The sequence below is a fragment of the Moschus berezovskii genome, unplaced genomic scaffold (genome assembly GCF_049115385.1).
Source record: "Moschus berezovskii isolate FMDL1 unplaced genomic scaffold, NW_MosBer_1.0 29, whole genome shotgun sequence".
Lineage (NCBI taxonomy): Eukaryota > Metazoa > Chordata > Mammalia > Artiodactyla > Moschidae > Moschus > Moschus berezovskii.
In genome coordinates, this window is record NW_028290453.1 from 302,555 (window position 1) to 325,092 (window position 22,538).

General features: G+C 46.5%; 1 pseudogene; it reads right to left on the reverse strand.

Annotated features, from left to right (window-relative positions):
- Positions 1-17,712: 17,712 nt before the first annotated feature.
- The window catches only part of LOC148772974 (elongation factor 1-alpha, oocyte form-like), a 43,666-nt pseudogene continuing 38,840 nt past the window's right edge, over positions 17,713-22,538 (reverse strand).

Sequence of the window (22,538 nt, forward strand, 5' to 3'; positions counted from 1 at the left end):
GTGATTCCACAAACTTTAACTTTGAGATTGTTTATATTTGCAATGTAGAAATGCTCAAAGGAAGTCTTAAAATGTGGATTTTCCGTTGGAAACAAAAAAGTACCATTGACAGAAACTATGCTAACTGCCTTAGAGGCTGTGAAATTAGGCTTTACTACCCTGCTCCTTGGGCTTCCCCTGTGGCTCAGCAGTAAAGAATCTGCCGGCAACACAGAAGACGCGAGTTCGATCCCTGGGGCTGGAAGATCCCCTGCAGAAGGGCATAGCAACTCATTCCAGTATTCCTGCCTGGAGGATCCCATGGACAGAGGAGCCTGGCGGGCTACAGCCCATGGGGTCGCATGGAGTCGGTCATGACTGATGTAACTTAGCATGCATGCATCCTGCTCCTCAGACAGTGGTCCAGGGACCAGCAGGATTGACCTCACCAGGGAGCCTGTTAGAAACACAGAATCCCGGCACACTGAATCAGAATCTGCTTGTTAACAAGTTCTCCAGGTGATCCATACATCTGTACACGAATGTCTGGGAAGCTTGGCTGGACCTTTGATTCAGACTCTGATATGTACCAGCTGTGTGAACTTGGGTGAGTTACTGAGTCACTCTGCGCTTCAGTTGCTTCATCTGTAAGACAGGCAGGTTACAGGAAGACAATGATGTAACACATACAAAGAGTGACAAATACAAAGTACTCAGATCACAGCCACAGATGATTTTTCCTAATTTTCATCCAGGTCCGTTTGTATAGAAGGAGCTTTCATCATTTCCAAGAGCTCCAGCTAGTGGCTGCTGGAGGAACAGTTCCGTTCATAATGATTAAAGCTATTAATAACAAAAGAAAAATCCTTTGAGTTTAAAGCTGAGGTGGTCTCTGGAGTCTAGCTTTGCGGGAAAACTCTTTGGAGCGTTATCCATCATCTTATTTAAATAAATGTGTTTTGCACAGATAGGAGGTACAGGACTTTGATGTGGTTGCCCATCTGTGTGGAGGCTCGTCCTCTATCTTGGCCACTTTCTGATGAAGCCGAGTCCCTGGCCAATTTCAGGAGCTCCTTCTCCAGGCAGAGATTTTAAGGCTGTATCATTCCTGTGACCCAGGAAAAAAAGTGTCATTTTACTAGGTCACAAAGGAATTCAGTGACAGGCGACAAGGTCTTGGCGTGTAGGGGAAGCTAAAGGTCTGGATGCTTGTTCTAAACGGTGGGAAATTGACTCTGAGAGGAATGATATTAAAATGACCAAAAAGGCAGCAACGTCAGGCACAAAACTGAAACGCAGTGATAAGATTTACTGTGTAAATAATTCACCTAGCATGGAAAAAGGCTCAGGATGGGCTCTGAGCACAATGGAACTTTTTCATGTCTCAGAATATAATTAATTAAGAATTCAGGATACAAGGTAATTAGAGAAACCATAACCTGGAGGCATTCTGCTGAATTATTCTGATCATTTTTAACAATGAGAAAATTTAATTTTCTTGTCTTGTGGCAGAAATTTTGAATTTAGATAATGTAAAGAGCAATGTTCATATAGTGCAGTCAGTAAATTAAATTATTTCTTTTGATTTTGATTTTCCAGCAAAAATTAGGATCAAGTGATTGAATCTAAATCATGGAAATGGTTGTCGGAGCTGAAAAATATTTGAAAAAAAATGTACAAATTACAACTGACTGGCATCTTCTCTAACACTCAGCTGCCCATGTTGCTCTCTTTGTAATTATTGTGTGTGTGTGTAAATCTATTTCGTGATTTTCCCTGGGACAAAAGGGATGAATACATTATTCTTATATATAATGGAGGTTATGTTTACTTACCACCAAATTAAACTTGCTTTCCTTAACAGGAAGAGGTTGTCAACAGCTTTTAGTCATCAGTTTCAGTTCAGTTCAGTTCAGTCGCTCAGTCGTGTCCGACTCTTTGCGACCCCATGAATCACAGCATGCCAGGCCTCCCTGTCCATCACCAACTCCCAGAGTTCACTCAAACTCATGTCCATTGAGTCGGTGATGCCATCCAGCCATCTCATTCTCTGTCGTCCCCTTCTCCTCCCACCCCCAATCTCTCCCAGCATCACAGTCTTTTCCAGTGAGTCAACTCGTCGCATGAGGTGGCCAAAGCATTGCAGTTTCAGCTTTAGCATCAGTCCTTCCAATGAATACCCAGGACTGATCTCCTTTAGAACGGACTGGTTGGATCTCCTTGTAGTCCAAGGGGCTCTCAAGAGTCTTCTCCAACACCACAGTTCAAAAGCATCAATTCTTTGGTGATCAGCCTTCTTCACAGTCCAACTCTCACATCCATACATGACCACTGGAAAAACCATAGCCTTGACTAGACGGACCTTTGTTGGCAAAGTAATGTCTCTGCTTTTTAATATGCTAAATTCACTTTTTATGAACCCAGCATTCACAGAAGATGTGCTATAACCTACTGTGTTTAAATTGTCCGTTTTTTACATTATTTTGGTCATTGCCTATTTAAATATTTCCTGGGGTATTTGTGATGCTTTTTATTAATACACCATTTATCCAGCATGCATTTTCAAGACGATTACAATGATATTCTGTTATGTGTTGCCTCATTTTGTACCAATAAAAATCTCTAATTGTACTATCAAGATTTCTGAGTGTCCCACCCCAGAACGTAGCTTTGGTTGCACAGAGACCTGGGTTGTGGGTTGAATTTTGTCTCCTGGAAAGATGTTGAAGTCCTAGCCCTTGGTGCCTGTGAACATGAGCTCATTTGGAAATAGGGTCATTGTAGATGTAAGCAAGTTAAAATGAGGTCACCCTGGATTAGGGTGGCCTCTAAGCCAGTGTGGCTATATTCCTCATAAGAAGATAAGATACATGAACACACACACACATGGAGAATGCCATAAAAATACAGGGACAGTGATTGAAGTAGCATGACTACAAGCCAGTAGACACCAAGGAACCACTAGAAACAGGAAAGAGACTCGGACTAGATTTACCCTCAGAAACTCTGGAAGGAACCAACCCAGCTGACACGTGGATTTGAAATCTGGTGTTACAAAATGATATCCACCTTACAGAATTAGCATGCATGCTCAGTCGATCAGTCATGTCTGACTCTGTGACCCCGTGCGCTGTAGCCTGCCAAACTCCTCTGTCCATGGGATTTTCCAGGCATGAACACTGGAGTGGGGTGCCATTTCCTTTCCTGTACAGAATTAGGGTGGCGGTTAAAGGAGATGCTGCTTATAGGCACAAATATGATAGATGTTTGGCACATGCTAAGATTCTAATTCTGGTTCCAGGAGATCTGGAGGTAAGAAACGCTTCCAGCAGAGATAACCAGCCCTGTCCTCCTAGGCCAAAATAGCAACATGTAACAAGCTTTTGTTGTAGGAGAGGAGGACTCATCACACTTCCACTTCCTTAGCAATTTCTGTTTGTATTTTCTATGATTACTTTATAGTTTTTCATTCATTTGCATAGACGTTTCATAATTGTAATCAGAGTATAGACATCATCTCAGATTCTATTTTTTCACTCTATATATTTAAGCATTTTTCTTGTTTCTACTTAATCATAATTAAGTGTTGATAATTTCCCTTCTTTGTAGTTGAGGGTCATGGATGAATCCATGGAAGATGGAGCTTCTGAGCTGGGAAAGCTGAGGAGAGAGGGCAATGAGAAGCGTCTCAAATCTTCTGAGGCTGGTGTCAGAAAGAAGGAAGCCCTCTTCCCTCTGGACATGGGGTTTGTCCGCTGGGGTGGGAGAGCCTTGTGTTTGAGAATGAGCCCCCTTGGTAACATGGATGCTTCCACAAGGCCATGGGAGACCTCAAGACCAAAGCCCAGGGCCCTTATGGGCATGAGGAATGGGTTTAAGTGCTTTCTAAAGCTCCATGCCTTGTTTTCCAGAGGAAATCACTACAATTCTGAAAGCTTCTTTTATAGGCCAAGCACACTCATAGTTTTCACATTTATTTGGGGTGACTGACAATTATGGAGTTCTAACCCCTTCTCTTAGCAGAGAAGGCAATGGCAAGCCACTCCAGTACTCTTGCCTAGAAAATCCCATGGACAGAGGAGCCTGCTAGGCTGCAGTCCATGGGATCGCTACAAGTCAGACATGACTGAGCGACTTCACTTTCACTTTTCACTTTCACACATTGGAGAAGGAAATGGCAACCCACACCAGTGTTCTTGCCTGGAGAATCCCAGGGATGGGGGAGCCTGGTGGGCTGCCGTCTGTGGGGTCGCACAGAGTCGGACATGACTGACATGACTTAGAAGCAACCCCCGACCCAAGTTACCCCTTGGTATTCAGGCTGACTACATGTTTAACCTTAATGACTGCCAGGAGGAACCAGCCCTCCCCTGAGAGAGTCATTAATTCACTAAACCATATTCGCCTTGTATTAGGGTTATCCAGAAAACAGAACACAGGAGGTATAGAGATATTTAAGGAATTGACTCATGTGATCATGGTGATTTAGTGGGTCCAAAAATGTGATGGGGTAGACAATCAGTCTGGAGACTCAAGGGTTAAAGTTCAAGTCCAGAGAGTCTGCTGGCAGAATTCTTTCTTGCTCTGGGAGGGTCAGTCTTTGTTCTGTTATCTTCACCTGGTTAGGTGTGCTAAGTCCCTTTAGTTGTGTCCGACTCTTGAGAGACTTGTGTGAGACTCCATGGATGGAGTAGCCTGACAGCTTCTTCTGTCCAGGGGTTTCTCCAGGGAAGAATACTGGAATGGGTCACCACTTCCTCCTCCAGGGAATCTTCCTAATCCAGAGATCAAACCCACATCTCTTACATCTCCTGTGTTGGTGGGCGGGTTCTTTATCACTAGACCACCTGGGAAGATCAGTCCTTGTCTCTTAATGTCTTCAACTGATTCAACCCACTCATATTATGGAGGATAATCTGCTTAACTCAAAGCCCACTGATTTAAATAGTGATCTCATAAAAAAAGAACAGCTTCAGAGAATACCCTTTGACCAAAACAATGTTTAACCAAACATAATAAATAATATTTGACCAAATGTTTGGGCACCGTAGCCCAGCCAAGTTGATGCATAATGTTAACGTCCTCCAGGGCAGAAATCCATACCCTCTTGGTCATCTCTGATTACCCAGTGCTCAGAGCTAGGAAGATAATCCACATTCTTCATGGGTTTTTATTTTAACTAAAAAGTAATCTACACAGATTTTAAATCAGAAAACAAGTGAAGAAGAAAGGTAAAATCTTTCCTACTTTCAACTTACTCCCTGGAGGCACCTCGTATAATAATTTGATTCATATCCTTCTGGTCTTTTTAAATAATGAAATGTAAATGTGTGAAATTTGTTTTACAAATTTGGGACCCAACTGTACACACTGTTCTGAAACATGCCCTTTTCACTTCAAGGGAGTCCCTGGACATCTTCCTATAATCAGTACATTCTTTTAGCAGCTGCATAATATCCTGCTACATGGATGCACCATAATTTACTTAACAGTTCCCTTACTGATGGATTTTTTCATTGTTCCCAGTTTGGAACTCTCACAAACAACACAGCAATGCGTATCATTGAATATATTCTAGCACTCTTATGCAAGAATATTATATGATAAAGAACTAATAGTGAAATTATGAGATCAAAAGATGAATTCATTTTAAATATTGCTGCTGCTGCTGCTAAGTCACTTCAGTTGTGTCCGACTCTGTGTGATCCCATAGACGGAAGCCCACCAGGCTCCCCCATCCCTGGGATTCTCCAGGCAAGAACACTGGAGTGGGTTGCCATTTAAATATTGCTAAATCTTATCGAATTAACAGATGCTTAAGGAGTGTTTGTTGAGTTGGTTTGAAAAGACTCAGAGTTCTGCAGCAAATTCAGCCTAGAAGGAAAGGACAGAGAAAATGAAGGGAAAGGAAAGAAAGGAGGCTAGGGAAGAGGTGGAGAGTGTTTGACAACCAACCTTCATTTGGTTCTGCCTGTGCTTCAGGCAGAACATTGTGCCCCGTGGTTGTGCAAAATGCCTCCCATAAGGTAAGCTCCCAGAAGGGAGGGCTCTGTTCTGTCACTGATGCAACCCAGGCTCTTAAAACAGATCTCAGTCAAAAAGAAGAGACTAGATAGAGAAATACTTGTTGAGTAAATAATACAAAGAAAACCAAGAGCCTCTGAGGTTAAGTTAAACAAGAAAAGATATGTGGAAGTGTATATCTGTTAATATATATACACTGTTAATCCCGAACTCCTAATTTACCCCTTCTTCTCCCTTTTGTAACCATAAGTTTCTTTTCCATGTCTCTAGGTCTGTCTGTTTTATAAATAAGTTTTTTGTAATTTTTTTAGATTCTACATATAAGCCATATCATACCATATTTGTCTTTCTCTGTTTTACTTCATTTAGCATGATAATCTCTAGGTCCATGTTGCTGCAAATGGCTTTATTTCATCCTTTTATATGGCTGAGTAATATTCCATTCACCCATCAATGGACACTTAGATAGCTTCCACATCTTGGCTATTGTAAATAGTGCTGCTACGGATAAGTAGCACTTTGGAGAAGGAAATGGCAACCCACTCCAGTGTTCTTGCCTGGAGAATCCCAGGGACTGGGGAGCCTGGTGGGCTTCTGTCTATGGGGTCACACAGAGTCAGACACGACTGAAGTGACTCAGCAGCAGCAGCAGCAGCATGGATAAGTAACAATGACCTACTCCATAATGCAGGAAACTGTATTCACGAACCACATAACACGAGGGTGTGATCACTCACCTGGAGCCAGACATCTTGGGATGTGAAGTCAAGGGGGCCTTAGAAAGCATCACTACGAACAAAGCTAGGGGAGGTGATGGAATTCCAGTTGAGCTATTTCAGATCCTGAAAGATGATGCTGTGAAAGTGCTGCACTCAATATGCCAGCAGATTTGGAAAACTCAGCACTGGCCACAGGACTGGAAAAGATCAATTTTCATTCCAATCCCAAAGAAAGGCAATGCCAAAGAATGCTCAAACTACTACACAGTTGCACTCATCTCACATGCTAGTAAAGTCATGCTCAAAATTCTCCAAGCCAGGCTTCAACAATGTGTGAACCATGAACTTCCAGATGTTCAAGCTGATTTTAGAAAAGGCAGAAGAACCAGCAATCTAACTGTCAACATCCACTGGATCTTCATAAAAGCAAGAGAGTTCCAGAAAAACATCCATTTCTGCTTTATTGACTATGCCTAAGTCTTTGACTGTGTGGATCACAATAAACTGTGGAAAATTCTGAAAGAGATGGGAATACCAGACCATCTGACCTGCCTCTTGAGAAAACTGTATGCAGGTCAGGAAGCAACAGTTAGAACTGGACATGGAACAACAAACTGGTTCCAAATAGGAAAGGGAGTAGGGCAAGCCTGTATATTGTCACTCTGCTTGTTTAACTTCTATGCAGAGTACATCATGAGAAATGATGGGCTGGAAGAACCACAAGCTGGACTCAAGATTGCCGGGAGAAATATCAATAACCTCAGATACGCAGATGGCACCACCCTTATGGCAGAAAGTGAAGAGGAACTAAAAAGCCTCTTGATGAAAGTGAAAGAGGAGAGTGAAAAAGTTGGCTTGAAGCTCAACATTCAGAAAACTAAGATCATTGCATCCTGTCCCATTGCTTCATGGGAAATAGATTGGGAAACAGTGGAAACAGTCTCAGACTTTATATTTTTGGGTTCCAAAATCACTGCAGATGCTGATTGCAGCCATGAAATTAAAAGACACTCATTGGAAGGAAAGTTATGACCAACCTAGATAGCATATAAAAAGCAGAGACATTACTTTGCTAACAAAGGTCCGTCTAGTCAAGGCTATGGTTTATTCAGTGGTCATGTATGGATGTGAGTCTTGGACTGTGAAGAAAGCTGAGCACTGAAGAATTGATGCTTTTGAACTGTGGTGTTGGAGAAGACTCTTGAGAGTCCCTTGGACTGCAAGGGGATCCAACCAGTCCATCCTAAAGGAGATCAGTCCTGGCTGTTCTTTGGAAGAACTGATGCTGAGGCTGAAACTCCAATACTTTGGCCACCTCATGCGAAGAGTTGACTCATTGGAAAAGACCCTGATGCTAGGAAAGATTGATGGCAGGAGAAGAAGGGGACGACAGAGAATGAGATGGCTGGATGGCATCACCAACTCTATGGGCATGAGTTTTGGTAAACTCTGGGAGTTTGTGATGGACAGGGAGGCCTGGTGGGCTGTGATTCATGGGGTCGCAAAGAGTCGGACATGAGTAAGCGACTGAACTGAATTGATAATAACCTATAATGAAAAATAATCTGAAAGAGAATACATTTGTATGTGTGCTGTGTGCGTGTGTATGTATGTGTGTATATACATATATATATATATATGTGAATCACGTTGTTGCACAACTGAACTGAACACAACATTGTAAATCAGCTTTGCCTCAGTATAAATAAATAAAAGATGTGAGAAGCATGTTGCTCATTATGTGTACTCAGTACATTGTAGCTGCCTTTATAATGAAAGGCAAAGTGTTAGTCATTCAGTCATGTCTGACTTTGGCCACCGATGGAGTGTAGCCCACCAGGTTCCCCTGTCCATGAAATTTTTTGGCAAGAATACTGGAGTGAGACTTCTAGACCCAGGGACTGAACCTGGGTCTCCTGCATTGCAGGCAAATTCTTTACCATCTGAGCCAACTAAACTGTGCTGTCAATAAGAAGTGGGACAGGGAGTAAAGCCCAGTTTGCTGCCTGAAAAGCAAGTGAACTCCCCACTGCCGCACATGGGGAGTCCTTGGCTGAGGGACATCATCTAGAAGGAGTGGAACCCAGGTTCTGTACTTGGGTTGAAGTTCAAGGACGAGGTAGAGGTGCTGAGCGCTGCATGTCTTGGAGTAGGCAAGGCAGGGCGCCTGAAAGACTCAAGGGTGGCCTCTGGTTCCTTTTCTCACCCAGGCTCCGGTTGCCAGGTCTACGGGGCACAAAAGGAGGGAATACAGATGTTTCCTTCCGGAGAATTTCCTCTTACAATAAACAAACCAGTCTTCATCATGGTATTAAAAGAAAGTGGCACGAATGCTGTGTAGGTTCTGCCACTCACCCTGTAGCTGTGGCAATTACACCATTTGGTATAATTGTCTTGTAATTGCCGCTGTGATTTAAAATCTAATGTTATCCTCCAATTGTTCTGATGTCTTTTCATGAATAATGCAATGGTCCCGTGAGCCCTCTGCCAGTTTCTCATTTAGATTGGCCCTGTGTTTGAATTATGCACCATTGTCTTACCCACCATTGTCTCACAAAAGGAATGCGTCGGGGACAATACAGGGAATAATTAGAACTCGGCTAATTATGGGACATGGGAATGTGAGTGAGTAAGGTATGAAATTTTTCTCTGGAAATACTCCCAATGCCCAGTTGGCCTATAGGTGAACAGGACGGGGTAGATTTCTCTTTGAGGGTCTTCGTCTATCTGTGAAAGCCGGATATGTCTATTCTCTCCGATGTGGTGGGATTTTTCTTTTCAGAACAGAAGGAAAACAGATTTTTCCATAGGGTGACTTTTCTCAGTTGTGTTATGTTGTCGTCATTAAATGCAAGCAACTATGTAAACATGAGCTGGTGTGCCTTCCGACAAGGCCAAAATACCAGTCGTGTGTGTGAACGGGCAATGGCAGCTTGGCTTTCTGTTTCTGGAGTCTGGGCCTTGGTTTAATATAACAAGAAGAAATCCATTGTATTGAGACAAATGACGAGAGAGTCTTTTCAGAATTCCAATTTCACTTCCACCCTGAGCAGGGACCGTCTGAGTCTGGTGGAGTCGTATTTCTTTATCTCCATGCCAACGAGCTGGTTGCCCTCACTACTTGGGCCGCTCAGGCTTGATGAAAGCGGGCAGGAGTACCCTGACCGCCCAGCAGTAGAGGGAAGTGTCAGGTCAAATCTACTGCCTGTGTTCTCTTTGCACTAGGGCTTAAGATAAGTTTCTGAGTCAGCCCGAAGCCCGCACCTCTCATTCAGAGAAAAACTATGCCCCTGAGCTTGGCTGCTCACCACCCAGTCCAGACACCCCAGTTTGACATCAAGGCTCTTCAAAGGCCTGACTATTCTTGGCATCCCCAGTCCACAGACCCACCATCCTGCCCTCCCAGCTTCCACTCCCCTCTGGACTTTTGTGCTTTTTTTTTTTTCGACATGGACCACTTCTAAAGTCTTCATTGAATTTGCTACAATATCGCTTCTGCTTTTCATGTTTTGGTTTTTGGCCACGAGGCATGTGGGACCTTAAGCACCCTGCCCAGGGATCGAACTCACACCCCCTACATGGAAAGGCAGAGTCTCCTGGTAGCCAAGGAAGTCCTTTGTGTTACACATGTGTTGTTTTGTTTTGTTTTTCTCTCTCTCTTTTCTTTTCTTTTTTATTTTTTAAAATTTATTTATTTTAATTGGAGGCTAATTAGTTTACATTATTGCACTGGTTTTGCCATACATTGACATGAATCCGCCCCGGGTGTACATATGTTCCCCATCTTGAACCCCCCTCCCACCTCCCTTCCCATCCCATCCCTCTGGCACATGTGTTTTTTTAAGAGGTCAATATTTCCAATAAGTTTTCTCTGATTCCTCAAGCCCTGTTGTTGGCCTTCTTGTGTTCTCCACAACCTCCTGAGGTGAGCCCTGTCACAGCCTTTCTTACACTGTTAGAATTTTCTAGTCACTTGTCTGTCTCCCTTGCCAGACGGGTGAGATCGAGGCGAGCAGGATGAAGCGCTTACTCCAGTTCCATCCCATGTGGCATCAGTGAACATCTGGTGGAAGAGGGTCGGACGAGTGAAGCAATCAGTGACCTCATGTCTTCCTGGCCTCACTCCACGAAGGAGGCCGCGTGTCCACAGAGAGTCTTCAGAATCGGGGGTTACCAGCCGCAGTCTGGAGCATGGAGTGGCTGGGACCCAGTGGGAGCTGAGTGTCAGCCCAGAACAAGCTCCCTTCACGGAAGCGCAGACCACCCCAAGGAGGGCGTGCGGAGTGGCAGAGCCTCCTTGTTTGCCTGGGAAGATGGGCTCACAGGTGCCCGGGCAGGAAGCGTTTTAGAGCCCTGGACACTGACAGAGGGCACACTGGCATCTTGAAGTCAGGGTGCTTCCTTTGGGGTTTGTGCCTGTTGGACGATTCCATCTTTGGGGTGTGTGTGTGTGTGTGTGTGTGTGCGCGCGCATGCACACGCTCTGTCCTAACTCATTGTGACCCGCAGACTGGAGCCCACCAGGCTCCTTGTCCGTGGAATTTCCCAGGCAAGAACACTTGAGTGAGTTGCCCTTTCCTCCTCTGAGGGATCTTCCTGACTCAGGAATTGACCCTGGATCTCCTGTGTCTCCAGCACTGACAGGTGGATTCTTTACTACTAGTGCCACTTCTGGAAGGAAAGCAGCTGCCAGGAAAGCAAGGCAGGTTTCCCGAGAAGTGGGCAAGGAGGCTGGGATGGAGCAACATGATCACTCAGGGAAGAGTGGGCTCCAGGTGGAGTGCTCTGATGTGAGATGTAGTCTGCAGGGTAATAGTAATAGTAATAGTATAGCTTAATACTCGAAGTACCCTGAGACAACACACTCTAGAGCTGGTTAAGAAATATTTTAACCAGCAGAAACTAAAAAGCAGTTTCTTCTTAGTTAGCATAGAGCTTTTGGTTAAGACAGCATTGGAAAGAGTAATCAGAAGCCCTTCTGATGGATTCGGTGGGGAGAGCACAGCTTTACGAGTCTCAACCATATTGATCTCCAGTCAGCACGAGGGCATGCTGCTTGCTTTAATGGGTAACAGTAAAGTGTGTTTCATGGGTGAAACGAGCAGAGATGACACACTGGTTGACAGAAACTATTGCATAGTCATCTCCCTGGATGAACAGTTGAACCCAGCAGCCTCTGAGGGGGCAGTCAGCACCTAAGGGCTGTATTTTATCTTGAATAATGTATTTTATCTTGAGTAATTTGGGGGAATTCTGTCCCCAAAAGAAGGCCAGCTGAAATGTAGTGCCAGAATGCTGTCACTTACACGCTGCAGAGACTGAAAGGTCTCTAGAAGCTCAGAGACTTCATCAAACTCTACAACAGACATGTGATCATTTTATGCCTGCTAATAGAGGTATATGTGAAGGAACTGCCTGAGAATGGTTCAATATATCAGCTGGTGGTGAAATGTAACAAGTGGAGGCCTCTAATACCCGCCAGTCAAGAACCTAATCACTGTGACCAACCAAGGTGCCTTGGGCTTCCCTGGTGGCTCAAATGGTAAAAAATTCACCTACAAGGCAGGAGACCTGGGCTCAGTCCCTGGGTCTGGAAGATCCCCTTGAGAAGGGAATGGCTACCTGATCCAGTATTCTTACCTGGAGAATTTCATGGACAGAGGAACTTGGCCACAGGGTTGCAAAGAGCTGGACATGACTGAGCGACTCGCATACTCCACTCTAAGGTGTCTTAGGTCCACTCACCGCATTACGCTAGGGGCTGAATGAGGGGGACTGGGCCAGCAGAAACGACTTCTTAGGTTAAATGTCGGAGCTCTCACTACCAGTCTGAACTGGTATAGCCGTAGTTTGGTGCCAGACGTTGGCCAGTTCTGGTGGCTCTTTGCAATGCTGTATAGAAAGACTCTTGGAGTTTCTAACGAGATGAGGTTCTGGTGCTTATGTTTGCTCCCACCCACTGCGGAATTACTGAGTAGAGAATATGGTACTTAGAGCATTAACCACGATACTTTTTCTTTTTTTCAAATTAAAAAGGCATCTTTGTTACTTATTTTTATTTTATATTGTACTATATTTTATTTACAGTGTTGTGTTTGTTTAGAGGTACAGCAAAGTGATACAGTCACAAAACAGGGATCAAAACCATGATTATTCTTAAAAATTAAGAGTAAACTAGCGGGACTTCCCTGATGGTCCAGTGATTAACAATTTGCCTTCCAGTGCAAGGGGTATGAGTTTTATTCCTGGTTGGGGAACTATGATCCCATGTGTCTTGCTGCCAAAAAACCAAAAACATAAAACAGAAACAATGTTGTAGCAAATCCAATAAAGACTTTAAAACTAGTCTACATCAAAAAAACTTTCAAAAGCAATAAATTAGCATTCAAACATTCAGTTCTCTCAATAAAAGCAGGTTGACATTCATTCACAGGTCAGCAAATGTTTATTAAGTACATATTAAGGATGCACCTAAGTGGAAGTTTAATTCCCCAATCATTCTAAGCAAACCTGTGGTTATGATTTAGAGAATTTTAAATAAGGTGTTCTGAGGACAAAAAGGACTAGCCGTTCTGCACAGGCCCCAGGAGGCATGAGAAATCCAACAGGTGAGCAATTTGCATTCCATACCTACCATAGCCCCTGCACTGGTCTCAGTTTGGGTAGCCTTTGACATTGACAAGCTTGAGATGCTCCAAGTTTGGTCCAGGTTCCTTTAAGTGGTTCATGCTGACAGCAGCTGAAATTTGACAAGCTTCCCAGCACTGGAGACAGGTGAGCTTCTTGATACCTGGCACTGTGACAGCTCTGACGTGTCATCCTGTTATTATTTCTAGGTCTGTGCTAGGTGTGGGGTTTCCCTGGGGATTTGTACATGAAAGGAAGCCAACTTGACAGGCAGGAACAGGTAATGTTATTGATCAGTGGGGAAAAAAAAAGGTCTCTGCCAACCTGGTCTAAATCTTGAACATCAAACTTCCATAGTGATTAGGAATATCATTTCCTGCTCATTCCCAACCTGACTTCTGAAAGAGCTCCCAGAGTCTTATTAGGCTTTGATTCATTTTAATAGCACTCTCAATGTTTGAAGAGTAATGACTTTTCCAGTAGAGAACTGATTGCAGTGGTTATGCAACTGATTAATTTACTTCCAGGAAGGATAGGTGTATGTGCATGTCTTAGCACCTCCAAGCAGATACTTCTGGGCAAGGGACCCACTTTCCATGTTTTAATTACTTCCCTGATTATCTCAGCCTGGACCTCTCTCCTCTCCAGACTAGCATCTTTTTCAGTTAGAATTCCACTCCCACCTCTCATGATAGAAGTCCAATCTTTCTAATTCCACAGGCCAAGAAACTAGATGTCACCTTCAACTCCCTTTCCTCATAACTCAATGCAATTTTTAAATATTTGTCAGTTTCTAAATATATTCAGAATTTCTCACCACTTAAATCCATCATGACTATCCTCCTGGTCCAAGTTGCCATCACGCTGGGATGACTGAAAATTTTTACTGTTTTACAGTTTTCATGGCCTACTTTCCCCCTCTACCCTCTTACTGCTCACTTGCTTTTATGCATTTATCACCTGATAGTTACATGTCTCTACACTTTAGGTAAAGTCTGAGGGATCAGACCACCATCTGGCACTAATTATCTGCCAAATTGATGGATGAATGAATATGCTACAGGCAGACCCGGAAGACTTGATTCCCAGCACATGATAATATATGATATAGCTTATAAAATTCCATGAGATACACTGCTGCATCCAAAAAAATGGAAAACAAAAATTAGGGAACAAAGGCTACAAAGCTCCATTCATTCCCCACCGTCTAGGCATGGTAACCTAACTTAACTGAACAGCTCAAGCCCAAATATCCATTTATAGTACCCCTTCTGCCTAAGAGAATTTGGCATTTTCTGTTTCAGGGCACTGATATTCCAAGGACATGGTTCAGTTCAGTTCAGTCTCTCAGTCGTGTCCAACTCTTTACGACCCCACGAACCTCAGCACGCCAGGCCTCCCTGTCCATCACCAACTCCCAGAGCTTACTTAAATTCATGTCCATTGAGTCAGTGATACCATCCAACCATCTCATCCTCTGTCGTCCCCTTCTCCTCCTATCTTCAATCTTTCCCAGCATCAGGGTCTTTTCCAATGAGTCGGCTCTTTACATCAGGTGACCAAAGGATTGGAGTTTCAGCTTCAACATCAGTCCTTCCAATGAATATTCAGGACTGATTTCCTTTAGGATGGACTGATTGGATCTCCTTGTAGTCCAAGAAACTCTCAAGAGTCTTCTCCAACACCACAGTTCAAAAGCATCAATTCTTCGGCACTCAGCTCTCTTTATAGTCCAACTCTCACATCGATACATGACCACTGGAAAAACCATAATCTTGACTAGACGGACTTTTGTTGGCAAAGTAATGTCTCTGCTTTTTAATATGCTATCTAGTTTGGTCATAACTTTTTTCCCAAGGAGCAAGCATCTTTTAATTTCATGGCTGCAGTCACCATCTGCAGTGATTTTGGAGCCCAAAAAAATAGAGTCTGTCACTGTTTCCATTGTTTCCCCATTTATTTGCCATGAAGTGATAAGACCAGATGCCATGATCTTAGTTTTCTGAATGTTGAGTTTTAAGCCAACTTTTTCACTCTCCTCTTTCACTTTCATCAAGAGTTTCTTTAGTTCTTTTTCGCTTTCTGCTATAAGGATGGTGTCATCTGCATATCTGAGGTTATTGATACTTCTCCCGGCAATCTTGATTCCAGCTTGTGCTTCATCCAACCTTCATCCAGTCTGGCATTTCACATGATGTACTCTGAATATAAGTTAAATAAGCAGGGTGACAATATACAGCCTTGACATACTCCTTTTCCTATTTGGAACCAGTCTGTTGTTCCATGTCCAGTTCTAACTTTTGCTTCTTGATCTGCATACAGATTTCTCAGGAGCAGATCAGGTGGTCTGGCATTCCCATCTCTTTCAGAATTTTCCACAGATTGATGTGACCCACACAGTCAAAGGCTTTGGCATAGTCAATAAAGCAGATGTTTTTCTGAAACTTTCTTGCTTTTTCAATGATCCAACGGATGTTGGCAATTTGATCTCTGGTTCCTCTGCCTTTTCTAAAACCAGCTTGAACATCTGGAATTTCATAGTTCACGTATTGCTGAAGCCTAGCTTGGAGAATTTTGAGCATGACTTTGTTAGCGTGTGAGATGAGTGCAATTGTGTGGTAGTTTGAGCATTCTTTGGTATTGCCTTTCTTTGGGATTGGAGTGAAAACTGACCTTTTCCAGTCCTGTGGCCATTGCTGAGTTTCCCAAATTTGCTGGCATATTGAGTGCAACACTTTCACAGCATCATCTTTTAAGATCTGATATATCTCACCTCTAATTCCATCACCTCCACTAGCTTTGTTCATAGTGATGCATACTAAGACCCACTTGCCTTCACATTCCGGGATATCTGGGTCATGAAGATCTTTTTTGTATAGTTCTACTGTGTATTCTTGCCACCTTTAATCTCTTCTGCTTCTGTTAGGTCCATACAATTTCTGTTCTTTATTGTGCCCATCTTTGCATAAAGTATTCCCTTAGTATCTCTAATTTTCTTTCAGAGATCTCTAGTCTTTCCCATTCTATTGTTTTCCTCTGTTTATTTGCATTGATCACTGAGGTAGGCTTTCTTATTTCACCTTTCTATTCTTTGGAACTCTGCATTCAAATGGGTATATCTTTCCGTTTCTGCTTTGCCTTTAGCTTCTCTTTTCTCAGTTATTTGTAAGGCCTACTCAGACAACCATTTTGCCTTTTTGCATTTCTTTTTCTTGGGGACGGTCTTGATCACTACCTCCTGTACAATGTCACGAACCTCCATCCATAGTCTTTGTCTATCAGATCTAATCCCTTGAATCTATTTCTCCCTTCCACTGTAACTGCAAGTGATTTGATTTAGGTCATACCTGAATGGTCTAGTGGTTTTCACTACTTTTTGAATTTGGCAGTAAGGAGTTCATGATCTGAGCCACAGTCAGCTCCTGGTCTTGTTTTTACTGACTGTATAGAGCTTCTCCATCTTTGGCTGCAAAGAGTATAATCAATCTGATTTCAGTATTGACCATCTAGTGATGCCCGTGTGTAGAGTCTTCTCTTGTGTTGTTAGAAGATGGTGGTTGTTATGACCAGTGTATTCTCTTGGCAAAACTCAGCCTTTGGACATGGTAGTGTTGGACTCACCTATTAGCCCTGGGATCTCGCCTTATGCTATTGACTCGACTTCATCACATCCCCAAACAATTCTTCCTTGTGGGAAACAGAAGAAGGCTGTTAAGACCTGAATGGTGTGTTAACTACCCACGGCATAAAACACTTCCAAGCCTATGGCCCTTAAATTGGTTCTTTACCCAGAATTTCCTCACTGACCTCACCCTTTCCTTCTTGGAGGAAACCAAATCAGCTAGAAGTTTTACTACTAATTTTATTCAGTCATAGAAGTATCTCATACAGTGGAGGCTGCCGAGAAAATGGCATGGGAGAAGGATGCACTTCATTTCTTGCTGGCCTTCACCGCTGACTTGGTGACTGTAAGGTCGAAACAGCCCATGACGTTAAATAAAAGAACCCAGACGCCAAATAATGTAACAGGCTTTACTGGTTAGGCACCTCCGGGCTGGATCCCCGGACCTAACAGAGCGAGGTCGGGGAAGTTTGCGCGGAACAAAGGCAGAGAGCAACTTACATAACTTTAGGCAAGATTTGGAGTGGTGGTCTCTCATAGGTCAGTTAGTCGAGGTGAGGAGACCAGGTTGGTTGCTCCGGAGGTCTAGGAGGGAGGGTTGATTTCTGTTCAAAGCTGTTTCGTCAGAGGCTCTTCAACGGTCTGGCGGGACTCTTTCCCGCCAGCGGGAAATGAAGAGGAAAAGAAGAAGCCAAGATGTCCACCGGGGAAGAGAAGCCAAATGGCCACTGAGGTCCGACCTTACAGTGACCTTGGCCGCAGCCTCTTCTTCTCCACGGCCTTGATGACACCAACGGCCACGGTTTGCCTCATGTCCTGCACGGTAAAACGTCCTGGAGGACAGGAGGAAGGAAAAGAGTGAGATTTCTGAAAACAGACACAGAAGGCACGGCTCCTTGGTCTCAGTCAGAGGTGCTTTCCCTCCCAGGATTCAGAAGCCATCCACCCCAGCTCACCTAGGGGCGGGTACTTGGAGATGGTCTCCACACACATGGCCTTTCCGGGGACCATCTGCATGATGGCTTCATCGCCCAACTTCAGGGCCTTGGGGTTGTCTTCTAGCTTCTTGCCCGAGTGGCGGTCAATATTTTCCCTCAGTTCAGCAAACCTACAAGAGATGTGGGCTGTGTGACAGTCCAGCACTGGAGAATAGCCAGCGTGGATCTGTCCTGGATGATTCAGGACGATCACCTGGGCGGGGGGAGAGGAAGAGGATCACTGCTGGGACCCAAGATCCAGGGCCAAACCTCGAGCCGCTTGGGGCCTCCACCAAAACCGGGGCTGATTTCTAAGAGGCAGTCTCCACCACCACCATGCACCAAGGGCTTTGGCCTCCTGGGTGGCTCTCCTTGGCCACAAAGCTGCCTGTCTCCATCCGGGGGTCGTTTTTGCTGTTTCCAACCATGTTGCCTCGACGGATGTCCTTCACAGACATGTCCTTCATGTTGAAGGCCACGTTGTCCCTGGGCAGGGCCTCCGACTGGGCCTCGTGGTGCATTTCCACAGACTTGACCTCAGTGGTGAGGCCACTGGGGGCAAAGGTGACCACCATGCCAGCCTTCAGGAAGCTGATCTCCACTCGGCCCAGGGGCACCGTGCCGATGCCTGCGCAGAAGAAGGGCAGGTGGTTAGAACCACTCCAGCCCTGCCCGGTAAGAGCTGGCTTCCTGGGGATCAAGGGCCAAGGTCACCTACAGAGCTGGCAGGAAGTGCCAAACTCAAGGACTGGCTGTTTCCTCTGCATATCAGATAAACTGGAAACGCTGGGGGTTTGGCACTGCTCACAGGTCAGGATCTGAAGCCCAGCAAGTCAGACAGCGGACCTCCTCCTGCACTGGTGTCTCCCCTCAGCCGGCCCAGCCTTGGCCCCTCACCTCCGATCTTATACATGTCTTGTAGCGGAAGCCTCAGGGGCTTGTTGATGGGTGAGTGGGGGAGAGGATGGAGTACAGAGCTTCCAATAGGGTCACCCCGGTGGCATTTCCCTCCTTCCGCTCAACCTTCCAGCCTTTGAACCAAGGCATCTGCGGGAACAGGGATGCGGTAAATGAGGAGGCAAGGCCAGGGAGTGGCTCCCTGCATGCCCACCCCAGGACCAAGACCCGTTCTGCTCCCCCGCCCGGCGGCCCATGGACCCAGCCTGCACTCACGTTGGTTCTGGGCTCCAGCATGTTCTCTCCGTGCCAGCCCGAGAAGGGCACAAAGGCCACGGTGGCCAGGTTGTAGCTGATCTTTTTGATGTAGGCGCTCACTTCCTTGGTGATCTCCTGGAAGCGTCCGGTGCTGTAGGCCAGCTCGGTCGAGTCCATCTTGTTGACCGCCACGATCAGCTGCTTCACACCCAAGGTGTAGGCGAGCAGGGTGTACTGGAGGGTCTGCCCGTTCTTAGAGATGCTCGCCTCGAACTTGCCCACACCGCCACCCACAATGAACAGGGTGCAGTCGGCCTGCGGGAGGCAGACATCGTGGGGGCAAGAGGTTGGTTAGGAGAGGGGGCGCCGGATGTGCTGGGAGGCTGGCTAGAGCCTCGGGCAATCCCCGGCCCCTTGCGGGCGGGACGCTCCCCAGAAACCGACAATGCCTTCATCCCCCGGCTGCTGCTGTGCACAGAGGTCCTGCCTCCCACTGAAACTGTTACTCAGCCCCATACATAAGCTTTCAGTTCCTTCCTCAGGAGCCCCACATGGTGATCTACTTGTCTGGGTGTCAGAAAACCCAGTCCCTGACCCAGCCCGAAAGGAGGATGGTGTCTGGACCGCATTAGAGTCTGTCTTCTGATTGGTCAGAACTGAAAGTCCGCGCGGATACCTTCTAAGGCTTATGATGCCCTTCCTCCCCGAGGAAATAAAGCCTGAGTTTCCTCCCCTCCCTCTGCTAGCCACCTCCCCTACCATCCGCCCTAGTTAGAAAGGGAAGGACCTGGGCACAAGGGCTGCTTTACCTGGGAGGTGCCGGTGATCATGTTCTTGATGAAGTCCCTGTGGCCCGGGTCATCGATGATGGTGATGTAGTGCTTGCTGGTCTCAAACTTCCACAGGGAGATGTCGATGGTGACGCCACGCGCTCTCTCTGCCTTCAGTTTGTCCAGCACCCAGGCGTACTTGAAGGAGCCCTTACCCATCTGGGGACGGGTAAGGAGTGAGGAGCGCATTGATGGGAGATTCAGCCGCCGCTCCAAGACCTCACAGCGTGCCCTGCTTCCACGCTCTGCCAGCAGACCCAGCCAGAAGCGGACCGCCATCCCCAGCCCCCGCCACTTCTAGAGCCAACCCCGCGGGCGGGTGGCTCACCTCAGCTGCCTCCTTCTCAAACTTCTCAATGGTCCTCTTGTCAATCCCCCCACACTTGTAGGTGAGGTGCCCGGTGGCGGTGGACTTGCCAGAGTCCACGTGGCCGATGACCACGATACTGATGTGCGTCTTCTCCTTGCCCACTGCGGTGGTTGCTTCCTTCAGTCAACTAGACTGGAGCACGGGAGGGGAGGGTGGGGAGAGGGTGAGGCCCTGATGTCCTGGCAGGCAGCCCACCTCTCACTACTCCTCTCCCCCTGCTCCGCCCCAGCACCCGCTCCCCACGCCGTGGCCTAGCTCAGAGCTTGGGACACGGTGGCACCATCTGGAAAGTAAAGGACTTGCCAGGCTGGCAAGGGTCACGGTCCCAGGGTTATAGCTGGGATTTCCAAGCGGTCATGGCCCCTCCCTCCTTTCTGCTATGCGGGCCTTCCCTAGAACATGTGGGGGCTCAGCCACTGCCCCACATTTCTCCATCCTTCCAATTCCCCACCCAAGACCCGCCTCCCCACCCCGGCACCAGTCCACCCCATATATTAGAAGCCCTGCCATCCCACAGCCTGAAGGTGGTCCTCTGCCCCTTGCCAGCGCCCACCTTCAGAGAAGCGGGAACAGGCCACCCAGCAGGAGCTGCAGCAGTGAATATGTGACAGTAGTGAGTGGCTGTCTTACCTCCTGCTTTTAGAAGCCCAGCCCTGGGCCTGCCTCTGGTTCCACCCAAATCTGACAGCAGAGCTGGGTAGGGAATGCCACTCCCTACCCCCAAAGCCAATTTTTCAGACTTCTTCTCTGACTGATTTGATATTGGGATGAAGAAAGCATGGGTAAGTGAGTGTGTGGGTGGAGTTGGGGAAGGGAAGATTTGGGAACTAAGAAAAAAATAAGAAGAAAGATAAGAATGAATCTGCCTGGCATCAGACGTTGCATGTGACTTCCCAAGACTAAGGTGCTGTAAAGGCTGTGGCCTTTCATTCATTCGTGCAGTGCACTGGGAAGTATAGTGCTGGATACCGCCAGGGGCTGAGGACTCGGAATCAGGAAGCGGTCATGGCGAGACTTTGTTGGGGAGAGCTCTCAGGCTCCCTGAGAGTCAGGGGTCCTTCTGCGGCTCCTTCCAGTCAGCAGTCCAGGACTGCTGGGGGGTGGGGGGAGTGGCGCCTGCTTCAAGGCTGGACTGTGGCTACTAACATCTAGTGGAGCCCTGGGAGCTGTGACTGAGGTGGGAGTGGTGCAGCCCTGGTCTCTGAGGGGCTCACACCCTGGAAGGGAGACAAAGAAGCCGTTTCAAAGTAATGAGTGAGTTGTGAGGGCTGTGAGTGAAGGTCTTTGGGGGGCTTCCCAAGTGGGTGGGGTGAGGAGGACTGCTTCATAGAGATGTTTCAGCAAGACCACGGGCATGGGCACAGGCAGAGGGGCTTGTCAGGCAGAATAATCCATTAAGGACAGTTCTGGACTCAGTTTGCCTGGAGGGAATGGGTGGAAGGAAACAGTGGCTAAAGAGGTAAAAGGGGAAGATCATTATGCATTAATTGCTCAGAGTTTAATTTTCCTAAACTGTAAGTCTAATTATGTAATCCCCTGGCTTGAATCTCTTGATTACTCTTTATTGTCCTCAGGGGGGAAATTACTGTTCCTTCAGTGAGGAGAGGCTTCAAGAGGCTGAGGCTGGAATCAGAAAGACCCTTAGGAGGCCACCGCAGGAGTCCTGGAAGAAGGGGATACGTTTCAGCCAGGGGGTGCAGCTGACGCGTGTTCCACATAAATAGAGGGGGATTCAGAAGTGGAGGGGGGACCAAAAGTGCCAACAGAGGCACTTGCCATCAAGATGGGGAACACATGCCTTTGTCAGCATCTTCTCTCTCATCCCAAAGTCAAGCTCAAGCCTTTGATACAGCACCAGAGGACCCTACAGTTAACTCTAATGCAGGGGTCCCCAGCCCCTGGGCCATGGACCAGCATCAGTCCTCAGTCTGATAGTAATCAGGCTGCACAGCAGGAGGCGAGCAGCAGGTGGCCCACGGGTCATGCTTCACCCACTGCTCCCCAGGGCCCGTCGCTCCCTGCCCCTTGCTATGCCGCCCGATCCATCCCCCACGACACTCCCAGTTCCATCTGTAGAAAAACTGCCTTCCACCAGGCCAGTCCCTGGTGCCAAAAATGTTGGGGACCACTGCAAGGGTTGGAGTCTAGACCCCTTCCTGAGTCTCCAGTCCTTCCATCCAGAGCAATTGAGCTGCTCACTCCCTGATCTGGATCTGAAGTTCCCTAGTCTTACTA